At 35.8% G+C, this 26,912-nt stretch overlaps 1 long non-coding RNA gene across 2 annotated transcripts in view; it reads left to right on the forward strand.

The window, feature by feature from the left end:
• Positions 1–26,912, forward strand: part of LOC144292679 (uncharacterized) — a 107,337-nt gene that overhangs the window by 25,421 nt on the left and 55,004 nt on the right. Inside the window, exon 2 of one of the 2 annotated variants that reach the window (XR_013360036.1) lies at positions 16,381–16,595. The exons of the other annotated variant lie outside the window; for it this stretch is intronic. This is a non-coding gene — a long non-coding RNA (uncharacterized LOC144292679). The remainder of the gene's footprint in view (positions 1–16,380; positions 16,596–26,912) is intronic. 2 annotated transcript variants of the gene reach the window in all.

Consider the following 26,912-nt stretch of genomic DNA (forward strand, 5'->3'; position numbering starts at 1 on the left):
AGCCAATCCCCTTCTCACCATCTCTCTTTTGAATTTATCAGTAGCAAAATCTCCTATATTGTCAACTTCCTTTTTTTGAGCATTTACTTTACCATTTTACTTTGAAAGAAACCTGAATCTCCACTGATGATATCCTTTCTCCTGAAGCTCTTCCAAAGACCACTCATTTTTCTCACACCCCAATACCCTCTGGGCTTAAAAGTGGAGTACTTTTTCTTTGGTTCCTCATTGAATTCCATTTCCCTCTCCTTCTATTTTCCTTACAACCATCTTAATATTTTTTAAAATTATTACAATTCATCACTACTATTCCCCATAGTGTTAACATCTACAAGTATCTGAGCATTTGCTTCATCTCTCAATGCTTTTTCACCCTTTCACCATTATGGTGGTTTCCTCCAAACCTACTGATGTCTTATTTCTTAGTGATTTGAATATATGAAGAGAGGATCCTGCTAATTCTGGCCTCTCAGCTTCTTTAATCCCCTGCAAAGAGTGTAGCCATCACTTACCACAGCCAGTCATTCCTTTGGTTATACCCTAGGCCACATCAATCCCTACACCTGCGACCTTTCCATATCTCATTTTTATATAGCTAGTTATTGATTATTCCTTCTCCCTTCCAGTTCATTCCTCTAGAATTGTATGCCCAACAAGCTTTTGTTTTACTGCAACTTCTTGTCCACTGAGCCTACCAGTTTCATTGCTGAACCTTCCTCTTCTTTTCATCACCACTTGTGCCTTTTTTTCCTCTATCTACCCTTATTCCCTTGGTGATCTCATTTCATCTCATGCATTTAAATATGATCTCTATGTTGATGATACCCAAATTCATATCTCCAGCCTATATTTTTCTGTTGAGCTCCTAATGTGCTCCTTGGAGGCAATTATTTTTGCTTTCATTTTGTTAATTTGTATATCTCACCTGCTAGAACAGTGTCTGGAACATGGTAGGCCTTCAATAGATCCATGAACATATTTTTTTTTGCCCACTACAGCAAAGAACTTAGAATATATGGTTTACTGAAATAACTTTGGGCAGTAGTCTTTGGCTGAAATGAAAAGTGCCTGTGTGTGTATAGGGATGAGGAGTTTGCACTTGACCGTTCAGAGAGAGCAAGATGTCAGATGACTTTGTGTCTGAGTTTTCTATCTTCTGTCAGTGGATAGATGGTGACACTGTCAACACAGATGGGAACAGAGTAGGTGAGGTAATGTTTGTCAGGTGAGAAGAATGTACTTGTTATAACTTGAATTTGAGATTTCTATGAGATGACCAAAAGATGAGCCAGGATGTCAGCTGTAGATCAAACTGGGCAAGGAAGATTCAGATTTACATTTTGTGAATAATTTTCACTAGAGTATGAATTTTCTTCTCATAGAGTGCGTCTTTCTATCCATTTACTCATGTGATTCACTGAAACACTTTTCTTCTGAATAGATATCAAACAAAAGTAGAGTTTTATGGCAAGTGTAACAAATCTTTGAAAGTATGCAAAATTAATTTATTTTTAAGAAAATCAACTATGGCTATAAAATAAGATCCTTTGTTCTTGGCTAGTTTGAGTTCATTGAACAAAATTATTCAATTGTTTTTAATGGATATGTAAATGTAGATAGACATGGACACCCATTCACCGACTCCTACCCCCCATATTTTTGTATGTATGTGTGTATATATATATATATTCAGACTATACTTGTCTGAATATATATATTTGTTCACATTCATAAGGGTTTCATGAATCAAAAGAGTAAGCCTCTTACTTAGATCATAGTATTTTAGGGTTTTATAGACTCATAGAGTCATACATCATCTTCAGAAGAGAATTCATAGCCTGAATTCTGCATGATCTCTGGTTATCAGGCATGTCATGTGTATCTCTGTGAATTTAGTAAGCAAATAACCTGACAAACTATAACTGCAAAAAGCAATATAGTAGGCAACAAATACATGGAAAGATATAAAATGTGCATGGACAGATGTATATAAAATGAGTATCATCTTTTAATTATTATAAAAATTTTAAATTATTGGCAGGAGAAAATTCACATTTGTGTGTGCTTCAAGGGAAGCACTTCCTAAGATTTTAAAAAGTATATCATACTTTATGCAGTTTTATTCCAGTATGAAAATGTTCCCCTATGGCTCTAATGAATGGCCCATTTTGTTACCAAGTAGAGATGAATGTGCAACAATTGAGCAGGTTTTATTGTCAGAACCCCATGTTTTCTGGTTTAGAACATCATCATAATACCACCCTGAACTGCCATTTCCCTTCCTAACAGTGTATCCACAGAAATTATAATTGCCCATAGGTGGGGGGGGGGGGTAATTAATAAAATTTCTTGGATGTGGGCTACAGGTAGAGAGCTGTGCCTCACTGAAGCAGGCATATCTGTCTTTACACATCCCAGCACTTGGTGCACAGTCAATAGAGCAGCAGAATTATGTTGATCAGATTTCAATTTTTATCCGGTTCCTCTTAAAAATATGTGTCTAGATATTACTAACTGCAGAGTATCCTTGGAAAAGTAGTTAATGGTTAGTCTGTGAATATCGTGTTCTTTTATATACAAACTCACTGTGTTTATTACATGTGTGTTCGCCTTCTACTACCAGACTACTTTAAAAATGTTCCAGTACGTTTCTTGTTTAATGTAATTTCAGTTAATATACTAAGTGGAATTATAATTCTTTTGTTTATAGTTAAAATAACACCATTCTTTGAAAATGGAGACAGAATAAATCCTCATAGTCATATCACCAATATCATAAAGGGATATTCTCATCATCTTTATGCAAAAATTGACAATGATGAAAAGGACAGAAATAAATGATAAAACCTTATCTTCTATCTAGAGGGGGCTCTGACTGCACCAGTCTTTGAGTCTGGATTGGTCACGTGATTGATTAGGTCAATGGAACTTTAGTCAAAGTGGCAGATGCAGGTGCTTGAAATATGTTGGACATTGAAGCTCTTTTGCTGTTGTTCCCACAAGTAGAAATCTTAGCCACCAGGTGAATAATCTGGGTCCTGTGAGAGGATGGGAGGATGTGCAGAGGGAATCCAGAAGGATTCCAGCACATGTATGGAGACAGTTTGCCAACATCCATACATGTGAATGAGGACATCCTAGATCATCCAGCCACCTCAGGGCTGGGGAGCTGACAACAGAAACACGAGAGGGTATAATAGAACCCTCCCACAACCATCTAGATTGTAAAAATCACACAGTTAAATTCAGAATTATGAGATAACTTAAATATTTATTTTAAACCACTGAGTTTTGAGATGATTTGGTGTGAAGAAATAGCTAACTGACAAAGCAATGTATTTTTCTTATTTGATACTCTCTTTACTATAAAAATAAGAAAAAAAAAAGAATTGTTCTTTGCTTGTAAATTATTGTCACAGGCCGATTTAATTAATATACTGATATAACATCCTTTCCCCATTTCCAGCTGGAAGATGAGGGAGCTGAAATGGAGGTGGAATGAGGTTCTAGATGTAGGGTTAAGGATCAAAAGAATGAAAATGCAAACCACATTTTTTTACTAATTCAGCAAGAAATAGAAAGACATCACCGATCTTTATGTATAAAATTACCCAGTTGGAACTGTGTTTAAGAATGTGTTTAGGATGAAAAAAAAAAAAAAAAAGAATGTGTTTAGGATGAACATGCACGTGTAGAGAGAGATTAGTAGAGGGAGAAGGGATAGAGACTGTATATGGGGATGTAGTAAAGGGGATATAAAGGTTGGAGGACAAGTTATAAGGCCCTTGCACTAATGTGAGCAAGAAAATAATGCATTATTCTAAAGGAAAGTCTGCATTAAAATGGACGAGGAGAATTAGAGGTCCATGACTGCTTCAAAAAGGTTGTGTATGGACTATGAGCTTATCAAAAAATTGCTATAAGGGCACCTGGGTTGCTTAGTGGTCAAGTGTCTGCTTTCGGCTCAGGGCGTTATCCTGGAGTCCTGGGATCAAATCCCACATCGGGCTTCCCGCAGGGAGCCTGCTTCTCTCTCTCTCCCTATGTCTCTGCTTCTCTCTCTGTGTCTCATGAATAAATAAATACAATCTTTAAAAAAATTGCTGTAACTCAGAATCTGGTATTACCAGTGGTGAGCTGAATGAAGCAAATTTTTTTTCTGGGAGAAAATAGCAAAGATTAAAATTAAAATTAAAATTAAATTAAATCTAGAAAAATAATTTTCATACATATTAAAAGCTATAACTGTACATTTTATATTAGCTTATATTTATATTAAACTCCATTAAAATCGTACATCTAAGTAGTTGTAATAGCATTTGTTTTATCAATATATTTTTTCTTTACTTCTTGGGTCTCCTGTTACTTTCCCTTTACTACCTCTTTTTCCTCCTCCTCCTTATTTTTATTTTGCATAATTTTTGGTTGTAATGTGGACTTGCCCCCATCTGTTTGCACTAAGCTGTGGGATACAGTGACCATAGTGGTGAAGAGAATGGACCCAGTGTTCATGCCTACATCCAACACCTACTAATTTGGTAAACTTGGACATGTGACTGAAGTTCTCTGCAGCTATTTCCTTTCTCTTTTTCAAATTTTTATTTAAATTCCAGTTAACATAATGTGCAGGGTTGATTTCAGGAGTAGAATTCAGTGATTCATCACTTACCTACAACACTCGGTTTTGTATATGTTTTCTTATTCATATATATGGAGTATTATTGGAGCTCACTTTGCTATGTTATATTAAATATTATGTAAGTTAGTACATCTAAAGCACTATATTTAATGTTCTTGGGGCTGTAATCACTCAATGTTATTGATTAATTGGCTCTATCACTATACTTCATGGAAAGTGCTGGAATAAATGATAGAACTTTCATCAGTGTCTGCCAAACAAATATACTCAGAACCATAAAAACATTGTTAAGTATTTTATTTCAGTTTTCAAGTACCACACCAAAACAACAATGAAAAAAAACAAAATCCACTTAAATTCTACCATCCTGACTCATCACATATCTTCAGTTTTTCCAAATTTGTTTTCATTTTTTCTATAGCCATACAATTACATATTTTGCTTAATTCTGACTTATTTACTCTAAAGGAGCTCTGTATGTTCCATTAAGTTTTCATGATTATGATTTTAATAAATAGGCTTTATCCAATAGTCATAATTTACTTGACTCTATTTAATTTTTTCATAATTTTAAATGTGTAAATGAAGATATTTATGCTGAGCTTTTTTAAAATACTGAGCAGATTTTTTTTTTTTACTAAGTTTACACCTACAATAAGAATTGTCCCTTCCAAAAAAAAAAAAAAATTACAAAATGAACGGCAACACATTTAGCTGAACAACCTATGTTGGAAGCAGCAAATTCAAATAGAAATATATGCCAATAATAAAATTTTATCATAATTTGTTTCATAAAAGAAGAAATATTAGAATACTAAATAATGGATGCATCATTAAAATGAAACAATCTAACTTAAATTTTGAGTACTTGGATCTGGTTAAATATTTTTAAGACAGAATGGTAATTCATCACCTAAAATATAATAGAAATACCTCCAATCTCATGCAGGGAAGAACACCAGTACTTACTAACATTTAATTTTCCTCTCCTTCTGGATCTATCGGGAAGACTATAAACCAGAGATAGATAATTAATTCTGTCCAATTGGCTGTGAGAAGTGTGATGAGTTTTGCCTCTGGGATAAAGCTTTTGCTTTATAAGATTTGTTTCCTTTTGGTGAAATAAAGAAGGTGAATTCATGATCTAGATAAAAAATAATAACAAAAGACAGCATAACTTCCATTAGCCTTGGTCTCTTGTGTTTGTGAAAGGCAGAGCCATCTAAGACATGCATTACATGGGTAGGGTAAATGCAAAATAAACAAATGTTTACATAACCCTCTGTTGTTTGGAAGTTTTTGGAACTTTCACAGGTTCCAGGCTCTCATTGGTTGAGCAATACAATACAATATCTGATGTGTTTGCGTATTTAATCAAATAATTCTCTCTCAGAATTTTCTCCATTTTCCTTCAAGCCTAAATTACTTAGTTTAATCCTCTTTGAATTAATATTATGTAGTAATAGTTTATGCTCCCTTTCCTGGTACTCTTTGAATATGTGATCTTTTCTCAGTTTAGTTCCTTAACATTTTCCTATTTGAAAATGTTACACATAATAAAAATTACACAGCTTTACAAAAAAACACACAAGATTTTCAATAATAGAATAACTTTACAATATTATGATTCCAGATTGATGGAGTGAATGATCCCCCTTTTTAGACATTTCTGAATATTTATATTAATTGCATAATAAGGATTATTCCTATCCATGAGAAAGTGTGATAACATATTTAATTAGTTTATCCATAAAATATTTTCCTTTTAGTAAAAAAAAAAGAAAAATTTCCTTGCACCTTGCAGCAAAGTAACGGGTTAAACCTGTGACACACTCTAAAGTTTGAAATGGACGTGTTGTTGAACTACAGATTATGAAAATATTTCAGAGCAAGAATATATTCCCATAACTTGATAAAAATTGCAAGCCAATTACCTGCAAAAATAAGAAAGGGATTAAGTTTGATAATTTAGAAATATAAATGTCAGGAAATATGTAATTGTTTTCAATTTCATCTCTCATAACCATATAGACTCAATGATAGTTTTCCATTATAGAAGACTAATTAGTTTTGCAAAAACTGGCATGTTTGCAATGCAAGGTATCATAATTAGGATTTCATGTTTTAACTTATAAGTGTGTATCATTGATTTACTGCTGTGTGCTGTCTTCTTTTAGATACATCTTTTGAACAGCTATTTCTGAAATAGTCATTTTTGCTCTTTCCTTGAACCATATTTGTGTTTAATCAGAAAGCAAAGGTGCTATTTTTCAGAGGAATATTTAAAAATTCAAAAATAAAGAAAATCTTCGAAGATCAAGAACAAATTTTAAAAATTCCATCCTATATATTTTCAGTCATTTGTGCTGTTTTTTATTGTCCCAGAAAACTTCCTACTAAATTACAATTTCATCTCCATTTTGAAGAAAGATTATTAGAAAATAAAACATATAAAACAAGAGAAATGAATGAAATAAAACACATGGCATTGCAGAATGAGTGAAGAGGAAGATAATGTGTTGATGAATGTTTCATTAGGCAATATCTTACCTCCCAAATTGCTGCATTGCTAAATTGGATATTATTAATGTGAGTAAAGTGTGTCTAATGGGATATTAAAGCATACAAATACTTTCTTGAATTGACATAGGTTTAAATCTAGTTTAGAAGAGGATGAGGAGATAAGAAAACAGCTAGTAAATGTAAGCAGTAACTGATAATGCTACTATAAGAAAGAAGCCATCAGTAGAGGGAGAAATAATTGTGATATGAACTGGGTTAGTTCGTGTATGCCCTTTTCCTGCAGCTGATGAAAAAAATTAGCTCTTTCATAAATAATCAGGAATTTAAGTGTCAATATAAATATCCTTTTTTCTGAATCTGGATATTTGATGCTTGTGTGTAAGAGTCAATGTATGCTCATGGTAAATGGATATGATATTTGACCTAAGATAGGTTCAATTTTGGAGTGTCTGGGTGGCGTGGTTGGTTGTGCATCTGACTCCTCATTTGGCTCAGGTCATGACATGAGAGGCTCCATGCTCAGCAGGGAGTCCACTTGAGGATTCTCTCCCCCTCCTCCCTTTACCCCCTCCTACTCACACCCTCTTTTGCACTCCTCTCTTTCTCTAAAATAAATACATCTCTAAAAAATATATAGGTTCACCTTTTCTAACATAATATACACCTGAAAACACTTAGTTTTATACTGTAATTAAATCTCTTGGAGTATTCCTTTCTGAATAAATTAATCAGAACACATATGTAAGAATTAGTGTAATGTCATCAGAGCTTAACTTTGTGCTAATGAAACTGAACTTAGTGTTTCTAATCATTTGAACCTAACTCAGCAGTAAGTTTAGGGGCAAGTATCACATTCTCACAGAGTGAAAACAAAATATCAAAAACAATAATCTTAACAGTGAGAAAATAAAGCTCCAAGATTAAAAAGATAGCAAATACTTGAATATAATTTCTAAAACATTGGAAAATATATCTTGGATTTTAAATACTACTCTGCTGAATTTACACTGCAACAGTGGTGGTTTATTTGATTTTTAATTTTTAAAATTTATATTGAAAATGGCAAGAAAATAGGCCATTGTTAAGAAGATCTTCTAGTGCATGTTTTGTGGAAATTAACAGTAACCTAGAAAAAAAAAAAAAAAAAGAAAAAAAGGGACTCCTGAGTGGCTCAGTGGTTGAGCGTCTGCTTTTGGCTCAAATCATGATCCTGGGGTCCTGGGATAGAGTCCCACAGTGGGGTCCCTGCAGGGAGCCTGCTTCTCCCTCTGCCTATGTCTCTGCTTCTCCCTGTCTCTCATGAATTAATAAATAAAATATTTTAAAAATAGGTAAAAATAGTTTGAGTTTTTTAACACACAGCTGGCTACATAACACAACTGTTTACTTTGGATTGTTTACTGTTCAAAAGCTAATATTTTATATTTTCTATACAATTTGAAAGAAAATTAGAATCTAAAGTTTTTTTGCTTCTGGCTACTATTTTCAGAACTGCACAAGAAGCAGATCTTCAATAGAACGGGGGAAATTCTGGGCAGCAAGGATTGCATATATGTGATCAGTTCAGTTAGATCAGTTTAGTTTGATTAGTAGCCAAATGTGAAAGGAAATAAAACCATGGATCTTATTTGACTGATTTGACCATATGATTCTTTTGAAATGCTTAATCTGGAGTTCCCACAAGTAAAAAAGAAAAAAAGAAACCCAGTATGTTTCCATAATGATATTTTCTTAAACTTTATCTGGGTCAACTTAATTATTTTCAGAATTTAGGAGAATCCTTTCAGTTCCTAATCTCAGTTGTGAAGTTGTCTTCCATTTAACAATGGAAGTATCCTTCCCTTGATTATCTTTCAAAAAAGGCATGAATATATATTCTTAGATATTCTATATTATATAAGAATATATAATATATAAAAAGGCATTTTTTTTCAAAAAATTAATATATTTCTAATGATTGTCAATAAACTCATTCCTATCATAACAGAAATGTATTTCCTCAATATAAGTAGTTTTATTTTGGTCAGTAGATCATCATTTCTGTTCTTGATAGTCGTGGAATCACAGTGTTTTGAACTATGCATTTTATAAATCATATTTATTTATTTATATAAAATGTCCTTGGGAAATTAATCTTTCCTTGTTATTCTCATGTAGTACTTCACCTTAAAAGGGCTTTTATTTTCCCTTTCTTGAGAATTACTAGAAAATGGATTTTTCCCCTAGAATTCTTGCATACTTCTAAACATGGCACATCAGTGGAACTTATAGCATGCCCAGTCCTTCTGTTTAAAATTCTTTGTACATAAAGTTGCCATTGGGTTGCATTTTTGTATGTAAAACAAAATGATGGGGAGAGACTACTGATTTGACATTATAATATAGTATAGCATGATATGTTTTTGTGGAACATAAAAACCTCCCTTTTGTTTTTGTGATGTAGAGTCACATGTGCCAACTCTAGGGATAAAAGTCGCATGATTGGTAGACCAATGGAATCCATGAGTGCCAAAGTCCTTCACAGCTAAGAAATCTATGATAATTTGTAATTTAAGATAATGGACATTCTTTGTAACTTTTTAGCACGTTGTTCTATTTTCTTTTCCTGGAATGCCCTCTTTAATGCCATGGAAGTTTCTTCAGAACCTATCCTTCAAATCCAAGGTCAGTTCCCTTTTCCCAGAAAACTTCATTGTCCTCCAGTGAAAATTTGTCTCTATAGTCCTTATGCTTCTCTAATCAAAATTGTAATCAAAATTGGCTATATCATGAAATGTTTGCATAATTGAATTGTGGAGAGAGGAAACCAGGAATAGATCAAAATCAAAACTTTGATTAAAGTCCTTGTTACTGGAAGAATCAGGTGACACGAAGAGTACAGAAAGAAGGCTTTAACATCCACTAAATTTGCTCTGTGTTACACATTTTAATCACCAAATCCTTCACGAACAGTTGGCCTTCGAAACCCCTGTTGTCAGTAACAAACTCTACTTGATGTTATACCATTTATGTCATACTTTATTTTTTTGGTAGTAGAAAAAATACATCAGATGGCTTTTTAATGTAGTACTTCAAGTTTCATGGACTGCTCCAAGTCAGATGACATCTTAGGCCTCAAAGAAAGAAGCAGCAAAGACTTCACTGCAGAGAGGTGCCTTTCTGCATTAAGCCATCGGCTTTATCAAGAAAATACATGCCTCAGCAATGTGAATTGGAATGAAGGTCTAAATCTTTACAACATCTTATTTTATCTGTTTACTTCTTGCTACCAGATAGCCTTGGACATTTGAACATGCTTTAATTCCTTGGGCTTATTTGTCTAAAATCTGTATTATAAAGAAATTCTGCCTAAAGGAAACCCGGAATTTGCCTGAGGGCTCTGTGATATGGTAGGAAAAAGATATGCTAGCCGAGTCCAGAAATGCATTTTTTATTCAGCTGCATTACAGTAAGGAAAGTAAGAAAACTATTAACATGGGGCAACACAATTGATGTGCTTACCTCATGAAACAAGCATGATATCACAGTTACATCTATCTTGAATACTCATTGTGTTTTGGCATGGTAAATATCAATACGGTGTGGACATAAAAGACTTCCAAATGTTGAGTAGATAAATCCCAACCTGATTTATCTTTAAGGAATCTAACAATGCTAGCAAGTAAATAGTGGAGATTTCCATTAAAGATAATAGAGGACTTGCAATTTAGCACAAAAAGAGTATTTTTTCTTATTAGAGAAAAAGGGATATGTATCGCATTCATGGATTTATGTTGTTTTATATGTTTATCAAGATTGAAAGGGAAATGGTTTTGCTCTGGGGAAGAGGGTTCCACGTTTTAAAAATAATATCTCTCAATTATTCATCCACACATGCTGAAATAAAAAAATGGTTGTCTCTGAGTCAATCATATAAAAAACAAACTTACTGTAAGACTTAAACCTGTAAGAGCCAATAACAAAATATAGAAGCAAATCTTATGACTTTGGCATGTAAGATTCCTCAAATAGAACTCCAAAAACAGAATTCATAAGAAAGAGTTGATAAGCTGAACTATAGCAAAATTAAAAACTTCTGTTCTTCAAAAGACACTGTAAGAGAGAAAGTGGTTGCAAAACACGTATCTATTCAAGGACTTGTTTTCAGAATAGAAGAGTAAACAAACACAATCTCTCCAGAAAGTCTCATGATGCAATAGTAAACAACACCAAATCAATACTGGGCAAAAGATTTGAACACACATATTAACAAAGGAGTTTTAATTTGTATTTCCCTAATGCCTAGTGCTGTGGAACACCTTTTCATGTGCTTATTGTTCATCTGTGTGTCCTCTTTGGTGAAACATCTGTTCACATCTTTTGCTCCTTTTCTAATTGAATTGATTGTTTTTTAAATGTGAGTTTTGAGAGGTCTTTATATACTCCAGATGCTAGTTCTTTATTGGATATGTGGTTTGTAAACTTTTTCCACCAGTTTGTAGCTTGTCTTTTCATCTTCTTCAGCCAAAGTTTTAACTTCTTTAAGTCCATTGGATCATTTTTTTTTTCCATTAATGGACTGTGCTTTTTTTTTTTTTTTTTGTCAAGCCCTGGATCTTGATGATTTTCTTTTATTAGAGACACAGACTGCTAGAGTAGGGTAGGTATTGTCAAAAAGGTTGTTTTTGTTTTTTGTTTTTTGGCGTGAAGGAACAGGGTTTTCCTATGGGTTTTCTTTCTATGCCTTATGGCTGTTCCAGGTTTGATGTCACGCACATGCTCTGGCTGGTGCATATGGGAGGCAATAAGAAAAGCGAAGGGATTCAACACCATCAAGTCTTTCCTTAAGTCCTGTAGTCCCTCAGCAGCCCACTCCTACTTCCTACCTTTGGGAGACTTTGTATGGGATTCCTTGAGTCCTTGAGGGCCTTCTATGACATTTGCCTGGAGCAGCCATTAGCCATTCTATTGGAAAATCTGAATCTAAACTTTCCTCTCATTCTCAATAGACTTTTTAATAGTGCAATTTTTATTCTCATTAAAGCATCATATGTTGAAGATCTGTGGGTATGCAATGTGTGTCAGTATCTCGAGGGTGGATGGATGCCCGGTATACCATAACATAGCTTGGGCTGTCAAACTGTATTTTTTACGTAATAGCTCAAGAGAAACTTTAATTTCTAAGACCTCTACTTTGTTGAAAGAAATCATGATTACCTCTACTCATTTCTTAATTAATATATCTCAGCCAAATTTCCTTTCAAATTGCCCTTTCAGTCTCCTTATTAGTGGGATTGTTATTCCAAACTCCCTTCAATTTGTCTCTGACCTAATGTACAGACATACTCAAATAATAATCTAATGCATCTTAATTGCACTCTGCAGGATAGGGCACCTTTTACAAGGCTCTGTAGACAAGACATGCCCAGTATCTGCATCACAATTCACGGTTCTCGGAGAGCCATCAAACACGGATGGATACTAGGATCTGCACTAAACACATGAAAGCACCATTTAATGATTATATACAGTGATGCAATTAACGTAGCAATGACCTTAAATACACTTGAGTATTTCTTGAATGTTAAAAAAAAAAAAAGGTAACCGATAATATATCATTTAAAAATAAGTTTCAGAGGGTAGGACTTTCGGTGATGACCAAGTGATAAATATTCTCTCAGTAAATACTCTATGAAAGCAACTATCAACTTTTACCAAGTGAACAGTAACAATTAGGTCAATACACTAGAATTTGACTAGATATGTAGAAAAACCTGAGGAGGTTTGTCTTTGAAGATATGCTGAACATTAGAGTACAATAGGGAAGCCGATGACAAAGCAGAACTGTGCTTTACAGAGGAGTATGACAAAATCAGAGCAACTTTTTGGCTTGAGAACAATATCTACATAATTCTACATCTCAAGCTATGCAAGGTTAACAGCAACTGAAAAGCACAATCCACTTATGATAGTATTGATGGCAAAGTTTTCTTCTTCCCAAATCAAGGGGAACCCAGTTACCTGTGTGTGCATATGCAGTAAATACAGGGTTGGAAACATGATAGAAATATTTATAGAAACAAAAAAGGCGGGATCCCTGGGTGGCGCAGCGGTTTGGCGCCTGCCTTTGGCCCAGGGCGCGATCCTGGAGACCCGGGATCGAATCCCACGTCGGGCTCCCGGTGCATGGAGCCTGCTTCTCCCTCTGCCTGTGTCTCTGCCTCTCTCTCTCTCTGTGACTATCATGAATAAATAAATAAAATCTTAAAAAAAAAAAAAAAGAAACAAAAAAGGCCCAGAAGAAGAAAAGGTATATTTTCTAGGAAGCCTCAAGAATGGGAAGAAAGACTTCCTGGACATGATACTTGTAAAAATCCTGAAGTGGGGAAGGTGGATGGCTGTGGTGATATGTGTGGGCTCTTTCAGGTAAAGAGCCACAAGAGCAAGAGGGTGGGGTATACAAGTAGCTGGAGGGGAGTTGTCCTGAATTTTAGAGGCAGTCAGGCACTAGATCAGGATGGTTTTTAAACCTTGTCACCAACCTGGAGTTTTCCCCTACAGGGATAGAAAGCCATTATTGAAAGGTTGCTTACTGGGAAGTGTTGTATCAGATGCGTGCGTTAGAGATGCCAATCTGGTCGCTGGCTGCATGGGTTAGAATTAGGGAGACCACTTGAGGAGTTTGTTAGCATAGTCAGTTGGTGTAGGAGGAAAGGATGGACTTAGAGCAACCCTTCTGAAGCTGTTTGGTCTTGGACCCCACTACACTATTAAGAATTATTGTGGGCAAAGAACTTTTGCTTTTTTTCCTTCAAATTGCCATGGCAGAAAGTAATACCGATTTTTAAATTACTATTTTAATTATCGGTTACGAAACCACTACAGAGATGTTCTTTTTTATGGAAACATAAAACGTTACAAAAAAAATAATTCCAAATTAAAAATCTGTGAAAAGAGTGATATTATTTTATAGTTTTAAAAAACTCTTCAGCGTCAGACTTAGTAAAACAACTGGGTTCTCATATCTGCTTCTGCATTCAGAGCAATCTTATTTTAGTTGATGTATATTAAAAAATGTGATCTTAGACATGAGATGGAAGAGGAAGGAATGCTTTAATAACCTTTTCAGATAACTTTGGATATTCTTCTTTAATACTCCATTAAAATTTAACTAAAGGTAGTTTATTAAACTTGAGCTCCAGTGTAAAATCGGAAACTATATCAATAAATTTACACGTGTTGTTACATTAAAATCCCTCCGGTGTCTTGCACTTTGAATGGATCTTCTCCCCGTGAATGATCTTGTAAAAAAAAAAAAAATTGTTTGGAAAATACTGGCTCATACCACATTAGTCATAACTTTCAAATTTTGACACATTTTATCGTATGGTATTTTAGGAAATCATACTTGTTATTACCTCTGATCTCATCAGAATATCCTTTAAAGAATCTAGAAGCAGTCAAGCTAATAGCGATAAATACTCGTTTTCCCAAATTCTAATTTTCAGTTGAAGGAAAGCTCAAATGTTATCAAGAGCAGTATATATTGTCATTTGGCTTACTTGAAGTTATAGGCTCACATTGTATATTTTTGAGAAAATGATTGACAAATACTCAAGTCTGAATGACTGTTGTTTTGTCATTCTAACAAATAGGCATCTTGTTCTATGAAAAGTGACTCAAAACTCAATCACAGAGAGGTTTTCTTCTAGATAACCATTGTACTGAAGTATACGACAGACATGTCTTGTGTGTATTTTCCATCTTCTCACACAGAAGATTGGAAAGAAATGTACTCATTGTTAAGATTTAATTAAATTTTACTCTTTTATCAAGGACAGTCAAGGCATGAAAGTGACGAATGAAATGATTGCTAATGTGCTTGGGTGTTACCAACCGCATCGTTTATAAGCAGTCGGCATCTTAACCACTGCTGCTTTTGCACCATTAGTTAAAATACCAATATGGTGGGAAAAGCACATAACATCATAAAATTACTGAGAATGTTTTTTTGGTCTTCGTAATCCCTGGAAATGTATCAGAGATTCCTAGGAGACCATAGACAATACTTTGAAAACCGCTGACTTAAAAAAGATCAGAAAAAAATCAGGGTAGAATGGATGTAAGAGATTTGGATAAATAAAATGTGTAAGAATTGTCTTTTTAAAAAAATCTCTCTCAAAATGCCTATGCAGTGTATTAGAATAGCACAGTGCAGCCTTTTTTTTGTGTGTGGTTTTGTCTTGTCTTCTTTTCAGGTGACTTTTCTGTATCATTTGTCTAACTGATCAACTTAATGCTTTGTGAAACTGTACCTGCCTTTTCTATACTCACTCAGGATCTCCTGCGATATTATTACCATGTAATAATTAAGCACACAATCAATAAGACTCGATTAGTGGATTGGTTTCTAGCTTTTGAAACAGACTGAAAAAAAAAATGGGCAGTAGACCTGCACTCTTCTGCAACCTAACATTATTATATTAAGCACAACTCATATTATTTTTAAATTAGTCTAAAATTGAGATGTATTCAAATATTAAAGTTATTGGCATCCTAATTCCTTTTCCACTTAATTATAATAAAATACCACAGAACAAATGGGAGGGTTTGCACAGTAAACAAAGCCTGGAGGGATAATATCTGCCTCACCTTTTCAGTTATTACCTTAAACATCTGTCTCTATGTTTGTGACCTACTTAGGGTTATAGGTTTTGCATAGTACTATATTTTGAGCCAACTTGGAAGATGGTAAGAACATAACAAAAGACATAATTGCGGATAGGCATAAGGCTTTATTCTACCACGATTTATTAAAAAGAGGAAAAGGCCATTTATCTCTGTTCTAGGTATAGTTTTATTCTGATCTTGAGTCCATGACTGTGGACATATCAGTTAGTTGCTATGTGCTTTAACTGACTCATCTATAAAAAAGGTAAAGCTAGATAATTTGCCAACCCCTCTCTTCTTTATTATTTAAACGAGCTACAATCATCAATCTCTGACCATAGTGACCAAAATGATTATTATGTATTGAAGAACAGTCCATGAGCTGTTACAAAATGGAAAAAAAATGAATCAGTTTGGTCACCTCTGTAATGCTGTGGTAATCTTTAAATTTCTTCCAGATTTTTAATATGTGCGATTCAATCCTACATGAAATTATTAGATGTATCTATTTTATCTCTTTTTAGCAAATGTAAATTTTCAGACTACATTTCTTTCCTTATCCCTATTAGAAAATGGTGGCTTTATTTCTACGCTTGTCCGTCACTGTTGATTGAGCTGCATAAATACAAAATTGATTTTGTAAAGGAATAAATTAAGCTTATTGAGTCAACATATGATGTTTTGGAACCCCACACTGTCCTCCAAACTTAATTCTTTGAGCCCTTAATTATACAGTGTTGACTAAAATTTAGAGTTGGAATACAGCAACAACAAAAAATAACAGGTAAGTATAAATAACTAAGAAAATAAAAAGTCATAGTCTCTATTTCTGCATAAGGAAGGGCCTACCTTAGTGGCTCTGGATGATAATTAGATAAATTAACTAACTCTCCTTCTAGAGTGGTTAAAGGGTCTTCAGGAGCACGGAGAATAACTTTTAGAATAGGTTGGTAGACCTGCTCTGAGTTACTTGATGATTTAATTCTGTTTTATAATCTTCTTTTTAAGTGTGTGATTTGTGACCAAAAAACCATGAGAGTGGTGAGCACAGGGGAGGAGCCCCTCTCTCTTTCCTGTCTCCTTCCATTCTCCCTCTCCGTCCCCTGCTGCTTCCACCGATCCTTAACCATTTGGCTTCTATTACAATAGGCAGCTGTGTGTGGTAAAAATTAGGCTCTCTTTCCAAACATAAAGCAAACCAATGCTAGAGACATTCAAAATAGGCATTTCTCATCCTGATCAAAACGGAACATTGTGAACCACACAATAAAGCTTACCTGCACTTGCTTATAAAGTGACCCCCATCAAGTTACTTTATCACTAATAGCATAGGAATTGAATGTATAGCACTTTTTGAAATAGCAGTGAGTAGTTACTGTTTCCTCTTTGTCACACAAAGAAATCCTGATTTTATTTTGAAGGAGCCACCTTTCCTACTCTGAGCCCAGTGTCACTGGTAGAGTTGACTCTATCCAGCATCATTGTGTGTTGCCACCAGAACCCAACCAACTGGTGCATCTCCTGGGCAGAGTGATTGTTTCAGAGAGGGTTTCTCACCTACTTTGGGCCAGCTTCCCCCAAAGCCCTACTTTGTTTTTAAATTTAAGTTCAATTAATTAATATATCGTATATTAGTTTCAGAGTAGAGGTCAGTGATTCATCAGTCATATATAACTCCCAGTGCTCATTACATCACATGCCCTGCTTAATGCCCATCACCCAGTTACCCCTTCCCCCTACCCCCCTCTCCTCCAGCAATCCTGTTTGTTTCCTATGATTAAGAGTCTCTTACGGTTTGTGTCTCTCTCTCTAATAACATCTTGTTTTATTTTTCCTTCCCTTCCTCTCTGCTCCTCTGTTTTGTCTTAAATACCACATATGAGTGAGATCATATGATTGTCTTTCTCTGATTGACAAAGCCCTACTTCTTATACTTGCTTTGAAGACAGCATCTCTCCTGCTGTGATTATAACTGAGAGAGACAGAATCCTTGAGCTACGTAGTAGACATCTTTTCCTATAGGGGAGCCAGCCTGTAATGTTTGATGGATGGGAGGAACAGTATAAAATAGTTCAGTCATAACAGAACTCACAACGAAAAGTAAAATTTTCTTTAAGCCACTTCAAGTAGGGCATCTTATTTTACATTTGAAATTTCTGCTCTAATAAACATAACATCCTACAACTCTGTGTTTTATTTACCTTTGTATTTCTTTGTGCATTACCTTAATAGGATTTTTTTTTTACTTCTATTAAAAGTAAAATTTGTCCAGTGTCCCTATGAACTGAGGACACACAAAATATTTATTTTATTTATTTATTTATTTATTTTTTTTTTTTTCAAAATATTTATATACATAAAACAGATCACAAAAAGTCACTGTGGGTCTCTTGAATAATTCATTTAGTTACAAACACGGCCAAAAGAAATCGAATAGTTTATTTTTAGTCTATGATAGAAATTTGGTCTTTTAGAAGATTTTAGCTGTATGTTATCAAATTCTAATTGTAATATTGAGTTTCAAGGAGTATTCTGTATGCAATTATTTTTAATTTTTTTTCCGCATAGCTCATACTCTAAATGAATAGTTTTAAAAAGTGAATTTAAAAAATGGTAAAGACTTAGTATGCACACAGAAGTCCCATGAGGAGAATTTAATTTGGTCTTTTCTCCTGTCTTGAAAAATAATTTTTGATTATAATAAATGTAGCTTATGTAATAGCTAATAGAGTAAAAGCTAATTATATCAAAACTTCTAGCTATGTGGAACCTTTACTTAACATTGACCTTGAAATAGTTTTTCTAGACTTTGCCAAGAGAAGATCTACCCATACTTTAAGTGCTGTAGCTTTCTGAACCTTGAAGGTTTGAAACAAACCCTCTGAAACCTCCATTATGCTATTTTCCTTGGAATGGAGCAATATTTTCTGACAGAGTAATTCAAGTTGTAGTTATGTGTTGATACTGAATAGCCTGAGGCTTAAAAGTTAGTGCTAGGCAAATTCTTATTATCTGCACTCACCAAAAAATAGGTATGACAGCAAAAAATTAATCTTATGCCTTATATTAGGAAGATGAAGGAAGCAAAAATGAAGAAGTTGAACCTTCTTATTTCAGATTTGGGAACAAAAGTTAAAACCTTCCCATCATGTCAATATGCTTGACTTTACAGAAAGGTGGGAAAATAGTGCGTGGAGAAAATGTATGTATTTCTAAAACAAAAGATGAGCTGACAGTCCTGTGAGTGTACCGTGATGATTTTTTTCACTTAGACAAGCATTTCTCAACATGGTTCTCAGACCAATTACACCAGAATCACCTAAGGAGCTTGTTCAAAAGACTGCTTTTTGGACTATTCTTGAGCTGCTAGATTTTCTGGGTTGGGAGTGAAGGGTCTGAAGTTTTAATAGGAATCTCCAGGGGATTGTAAACTGCTGGCTGAGAGTTTGGGGATGCCTGGGCCACAGTTATCTTTATATCATGATAGGAGTTTTGTTCCCCAATTTTGCACCTTCTTTGAGATAGGATTTTATACAGTTCACACTCACATATTTACTATTCTATAAAACTTCCTTTGTGCACCAGACTTGGACTTACCTATATCAGCCGGTAAAATCCATTATATTAGAATTGCCTTTCAGCCAACAGTTCTGCTTCACCAGAGTCACTTGCTTTGTCTTGACAGCGTTGCTGGCGTCCTTACAGGAGTATTACTGCCTTCATCCCATATGTAGCAAAAAGAATGTAAAACAAAAAAAGATTAAAAGTGAGGATTCTCAGAGGAGTAATGCCTATGAGGAAAAAAAGATTATTACAAGTACTTTAAATAATGACTTTTAATATTATCCTGACATAAATGTACTCTATTAAATTTGCAGGAAAAAATAAAATGAAGTATGTATATGACCTGTTAGAAATACATTTTTCAAAATAGTGTCTAAGAGACACCTTGTAATTAGAGATTTTTAAAGAACATTTTTTTCTCTCTTTGGGATTGGACTCTACCTACCTACCTGTCGTGCATATATACATATGTGTCATTCTAACTGCATCTCTTGCGGGAAGTTATTATGCATGAAATTAAGAGATTGCCTCTGTAAGCATTGGGTTTTTATTTAACAAATATTCCTCAAGCACCTATTATATTGCAGGCAATATTCTAGAAGCAGTATATAATGTAGGGAAAAACCCGGAAGTAATAAGCCTGAGGCCTTCTAATGTAGAAGAGCAAGTGTAGAAATAGAAATATTGTTCCAAGGCTTTTAGAATAGTCTCAGTTAAAGGGAATATTGTCTTGGTCCAGGGCAGTTGCAGCGGAAGTAGGGGGAAATGGCTGGCTTCCAGTTATATTTTTTAAACATGTGATTTGCTGTTAAATAAACTGGGAATGCAAGAGAAGGGGAAAAGAGGACTCAAAAGTTCTTGTTCTGCAAGATTGGGGTTGTTCCTTGCTGAAGTGAGGAAGACAGAGGAACATATGAGGTTTGGAGAGGGGAATGTGGGATAAACTGTTTCATTTGGAACATGGCAAGCTTAAGGTGCCTGTTGGTCAAAAAGTGGAAATACCAGGTAGGCTGATGGTTATATAGGACTGGAGTTCAGGGGAAAGGTCAGCTAAGGATATAAATTTGGAGTGATCAAATATAAAGTCTAGTCAAAGCCAAACAACTGCTATGACCGTCTAAGGGGCACCTTTAGACAGAGAACATACCCAAGAACTGAGCCCCCCTCCCCGCCCCAGCATACTTCAATGTTTAGAGACGCAGGAGATGACCATAAAAGAAATCTGGAAGAAACCAAGAGTGTAGGGGAGCAAAACAGATAGTAAGACACCTGAGCAGACAAATGCATGATTGATAAGGAAGGACTGAAAGCCTGAGGTTGCCAAGGTGGTTTGTCAGTGTTCAAAAAGCCAGTCAGGGAAGTATGTAAAAGTGGATTAAGAGAGGGTGATTTTACCAACCATTCCTGAAAAATGAAATTAAAATGCTATCACTACCTTGAGGTGCACAAAATGTGTTAATTGCACATGCCAATGTAATCTAACAGAGAATAGCCATTGTTTATACAAAACAAATTGCTGAAAACCCAAATATCAGTAGCTGATGTGTGATGTAATTTATGATAGCTTTTCATTATAATTCTTGGGGCAGATAGATAATAAATAGTAGTATACTGGTTAATATTATAAAGATATTTGTTTTCCTGTTTTGAAGAATCCAGTACTCTGGTTTTCTGTCTCATCGTCTGACCTTCTCATTTTTGTATGTGTTGTACAAAGGTAAATAAGGTTAGTACTGTTTTTCCATTCCAGGTTAGAATGCTTTTTGTACAGGTTGTCATATGGATAAAAGGAGGTGAAATGAAGTAAATATTCGAATTTTTAAAATATGGGTTATTTAAAGGATAAAACAAATCTATAAATTCTTAATATATGTTTTGAAATTTGTATTTTGACAGAGGCTGATGAATTTGATTGATAACCAGCTCATATGCTTCACTGTCCTCTATTAGACTGTGACTGATCTGTTGGGGTAATTAGTAGGTTCAGCTCTACTCCAGTATGTAATATTGACATTCTGAGGAGGGTAAATTTAGGTCAGGAAATCTCTGGATAGAGATGTCATGTTCCCCTCAGGCTTCTCCTCATAGGCACAGAACACCAGGGATTTCCAAATTTTTCACTTAGCAAATTTAAAAATGTGCTTGTATGCCTTCTTATAATTTCCAAATTTATAAGAATTTCATTTAGGATGGTCAGGCTTTTGTGCTTTCCACAGAGGAATAAAAATTCTCGCAAAAAACACCAAGTTAGAATTCCTAATTCCCTCTTGGCTAGAGATGGCATTTTTGCAAACCCAGGCCTCTGAGAGTTGCCCAACACCATGCATTTCCAAAACACGTGGTAATGCTTTCTAGATTAACATCTTAATTGAGCCTTGGGAAAACAGTATAATTAATGAGCTCTTTAATTATTTAGGCTTTAAAAAAATCACCCATTCATTCTTGGTCCCCACTTACAGTAAACAATAAATTAATTGGATCTCGTGGAATTTCATACGGACAGAGTAGGAATGTGATAGTTCAGAATGCTTCCTGAAAATCAGAACTATGAGAAGGTACAGTGATAGTGTCGTCCTGTAAAACACACAATATTTGTTGTAATAATTACTCGTATACTTTTGTGTTACTGGGCATTTTCTCTTCTTTTTTAGAATAAATACATCTTTATACCATGCCAGAATAGATCGGTCTTTTTATAGGAAATAGGTTCTCTTTTTATTTGCTTAATTACACTTATTTATACATCACTCTTGAAGATTTACATTTAAAGCTAAGTCAGCAATTTTAGCATAAAGAATATAAAATTATAGTGTAATTTTTAGGCCATTTACCTGGCCATAACTGGGTCATAACGTTTAATATGGCTTTTGGTAGACTAATTTTCTCATTATATTTCTGTTTAAGAATCTCGTCTTACCAAGTGGACTTTTTCCATTCTGTAGGGTAGGTGATGAAAGCAGTGAAATCAGTGACCTTATCATTTAAGAAACTGGGACAGCCTTCCCTGACTACCTGGGTAATAGCAAACTATTTTTTGTAGCTGTTAGCTACAGTTCATGTTATTTCACCCAAAAAATAAATTCCAAACAGATATCCCACAATTGGCTTTGCTTTTAAAATCCTGTATGTCACTATATATTCATGTATCTTCCTTCCCCAGCTACCTCCTACAAACATTAGAAACGGTGACTTAAGGAAATACCTCCTCACTTATACTAGCATGTTGTTTATCAACTTTCCAGATATAAGTTAAGAGGGAGAATATAGTTGGTCTACAAGGGATTAAAAAAAGAAAGGTGGTGGTACAGACATGGCCCCAGGTTGGAGCAGAGTCACTTTGAGCCTCAGCCCATGGAGTGAGCAAGTGTTCAGAGAGGACCCAACCTCAGGGTCCTGTGGTGTGTCTTTCCCTGGTGGAAGGTTCCTCAGTCCCTAGCTGTGTCCAAGAAGAGAAGAGACACATTCCTAAGTCACTTCTGATTCGTCCCTCTCCCACACCCATATATATTTTCTTTTATTTTGTTTGGTTACCTTTGAAGGATGAACCATTACAGCCACTGAATTATGCGAGGGTACTGAAAGATGTGGTAGATTCTTTTTTTTTCTTTTTTTTTAATTTTTATTTATTTATGATAGTCACAGAGAGAGAGAGAGAGAGAGGCAGAGACACAGGCAGAGGGAGAAGCAGGCTCCATGCACCGGGAGCCTGATGTGGGATTCGATCCCGGGTCTCCAGGATCGCGCCCTGGGCCAAAGGCAGGCGCCAAACCGCTGCGCCACCCAGGGATCCCAGATGTGGTAGATTCTAACAAATAATTACAGCAACTGCCTGGCATTGCTGTAAATTTTTCCTTCCACTTAAATTATGGCAAAAGAAGGAGAATCAGGTGGCAAACCTGGAGAAACAAGTATTTAAGGAAAAATAAGACTCATCGTAGCTTTAAGCAATTGTTTCCAAACCTTCATTTTCAGCCTCAGAAATCTTTGTAGATGTGAACTTCTTGCAGAAATTCGTTATGTGTCGCATAGTGGCACATGTGGGTAGCCCACCCAACATTCCTCTTCCCTGACAAGTCTGCTTTGTGTGAATATAGCAGCCAAAGAACCTGCGACACATTTTAAAAAGCAGTGCCTTATGGTGTTAAATTTTTAATATCCATTTTGACGATGATGATTATGAAATCTTTCTAACACAAGTAAGTATTTTGTTCACTTCAATTTAACAGGTGTTATTGTCCGCTCACTATGTTTTAGGCCTGTTGCTGTGGCCCTAAGAGTACTCTTCTTCTAGTATTACCATTTTTTTACAAAAGTGTTGCATTGTATGGAAGTTTGCAGCTCTAAAAGCTTTTAATTGAACTTCTTGGTTTACTCCTCCAGATTAATGGGTTGTTTCTTCTGTTATTCTCCTTGTGATTTTTATGTGGGCTTGTGAAAGAGATCACAGTTGTCTTAGCTCAGGCTGTGGTAACAAATTCCCAGACACTGGGTGGCTTGAGCAACAAATATTTATTTCTCACAATTCTGGAAGCTGGAAGCCTGAGGTCAGGGTGCCAGCAGAGTGGGGCTCTTGGTGAGTGCCTGTTGCAGGTTTATAGATGGCTATCTTAATTGCTGTGTCCTCAGAGAGTAGAAAGAGAACTAGCTAGCTCTCTGGCCTCTTTAGGAGGGCTAACCTGGTTCGGGAAGGCTCCACTCTCAAGACCTAATTACCTCCCAGCCTCGAAATAAATACCATCACTTTGGGATTAGGGTTTTAATATATGAATTGTGGGACACGTATTCAGTCCACTGCAATAATGTTTTGAGTGCTTTGAATAATTTGAATGATGAACTGGTTGCAGACCGGAGGAGACGAAAGGTGTACACAACATTGATGTGTGCAAAAATTCCCCCAATTTAGCTAAACATGGAAACATAATCTCTTCAGTGGCCTGTTTATCAGTGGTGTGAATCCTGGCATTAGAAGATAAGAATTCAAGTCCCAGCTCTAAGCTGGACTTCCAGTCCTTCAGCCCACCCTTTCCCTAGTCTTCACAAGTCAGTGGGCAAACCCAGCCTCCCAGCTGCTCAGTTTCTAGCAGCAACCTTAATTACTCTTGCTTGCACCTCCCACCCTGTGCCACCTATCCACATTCCTATTGACTCTCAAGCCAAATCACATCTTCGTTGCTCATCATTGCTGCCATCGTCATCCAAGACTGGAGCACATTCCTCTGAGCCTACTGCAGTGAGGTCTCAATTGCTTTCTGCATTTGTTACTCTTGCTCTTGTACAATCTGTTCCCTGCAACACAGTGATTTTTAAAGATCATTGTATCACATCCGCACCATAGCATCCCTCTCAACCTTTACAATTCACATGAAATCTCAGCCTTTACCCCCAATTTTTTTTATAAAGATTTTCATTTATTTATTCATAAGAGACACAGAGAGAAAGAGAGGCAGAGACAAAGGCAGAGGGAGAAGCAAGCTCCATGCAGGGAGCCCGATGTGGGATTCGATCCTAGGTCTCCAGGATCATGCCCTGGGCCAAAGGCAGGCGCTAAACCGCTGAGCCAACTGGGCTACACCTACCCCAAATTTTTAAGCCCTAAATGACTAGTCCATCTACTGCTCTATCCTCTTCCCATTCCTTCCTTCCCTTTGCCACTCCAGCCACGCCGGCCTTTCTTCTCTTCATCCAAGGTGGCAGTCCTGCCTCCCAGCCTTTTCCTTTGCTCATTTCTCCCTCTGGAATGTAAGTTCTCCTGATCTCAGCAGATCTTACTTTATCTAGTCAATCACATACCAGTTAAAAAGCCACTTGTTCGAAGAAATCTCACTCTTTGGTCAATTAGGTTAATTGCATAGTTTGATTCTTTGTATAGTACTCGTGCTATGACTTTGTTAAATTAAACTTATTAAGTAGAGCCCCATGGTACCGGAGGGGGAGCGACCATTCAACAGAAGACCATCAGAGAAACAGAGATAGAGAGGTTTATTACTCACAGGTCCTGGAGGAAATATACCACCCCACCCCTCTGGATACCTGGGTGGCTCAGCACCTGCCTTTGGCCCAGGGTGTGATCCTGGAGTCCCGGGATCAAGTGCCACATCGGGGTCCCTGCATGGAGCCTGCTTCTCCCTCTGCCTGTGTCTCTATCTCTGTGTGTGTGTGTGTCTCATGAATAAATAAATAAAATCTTTAAAAAAATTTCCATTTACTTGTGACTGTGGGTTGTCATTTAGGGCATGTGCTTGGACGAGGGGGCTGGTCTTAGTTTAAAGGTTCTGCAGGCCAAACACAACGAATGCTGAGCAACAGCAACATGGACTAGCTTAGCTAAACTCTCTACAGCTTGACTTTGTTATTTGATTTCTTGGCTTGCATATTTGCTTATTTATATTATCTGTCCTCCCTACTAAAAAATAAGCTTCATGAAAGGAAGTTGTGCATCTTAATCACTGTAGGATCTCTAGCCTTCTAAAAGAGTCCATAGTAGTCTGTCAATTATTATTTACTATGAAAAGGAAGAAATTCCTCACATACAAAAAGGCCAACACAGTGTATTTATAGTTTTAGGGATCTCATTGGTATTCTATGATAGCCTTATAGACTTCAGCAAAACCTGGCAAATATGAGGAGGTTAGAAAAAGTTAGCATCGTTATTGTGTCATTATCAAATGGATCAAGAGTTCTAGGGCTAGTTGGTCACTTCCTGGAACCGGATTTCTCTAGGTTAGTTCTTTCTAAAATGACCTGATGGCTACACAGAACTACCATTGATCATTCTAATGCTCTGGAAAACCAGTTTCAATACATAATTTACAGCTTTAAAAAAAACTTCAAAAAAATAAAAAAATAAAAGAGCTTCATTTTCAATGGTCCCTCAAAATTTCAGTGGAAATGTCAGCCTTTTGTAAGTTTTTCAGAAGGCTTCTGTACTGCACTTTATTCACAGGTCTTTATTCACAACCTCCCCCCCCGCCCCCACTACCACCAATTCCATTTCTTGAGGAAATGAAATACAGGGTCATAATTTTGAAGGGATTTGCATTAGCATCCTGTCAGCCTTCTCAGTGTTTGCAAGTTAGGATTACTTTTCTAGAACTCTGTTTCTTGAGGCCAATGCCCTTTGAACTCCATCATTCTTAAAATCAGTGACACTAAGTATACTTTTTTTAATGATTGCCTTTTAAGTCAATGGCTTCAGGAGATAGTTGTTGAACAGTCCATAAGGTGCGCCTGCCAGTCATTTGACTGAACTTTGAGCACAGATCTTCATGCCAGTACTTCTAAGGCGATGGGGTTAGTAGGTGGTTGTGGCCATAGTTTACCAAAGAAATAAAAAAGAAAATGAGACCTTGTTCATAAGAAAGAAGCTGAAATTAATCAGGGTAAATAAGGCTGGAATCCATAAGTAAATACTGTGAGATCAAAAACAGCTCTACTTAATATCGATATACTTTGTGATGAAGAAGATTCAAAGATTCACTAAGAAAAAAACATAGTTTAGGAAACTCACTTAAAATACATGCAAAGAATTAATTTGATA

The sequence above is a fragment of the Canis aureus genome, chromosome 2 (genome assembly GCF_053574225.1).
Source record: "Canis aureus isolate CA01 chromosome 2, VMU_Caureus_v.1.0, whole genome shotgun sequence".
Classification (NCBI taxonomy): Eukaryota; Metazoa; Chordata; class Mammalia; order Carnivora; family Canidae; genus Canis; species Canis aureus.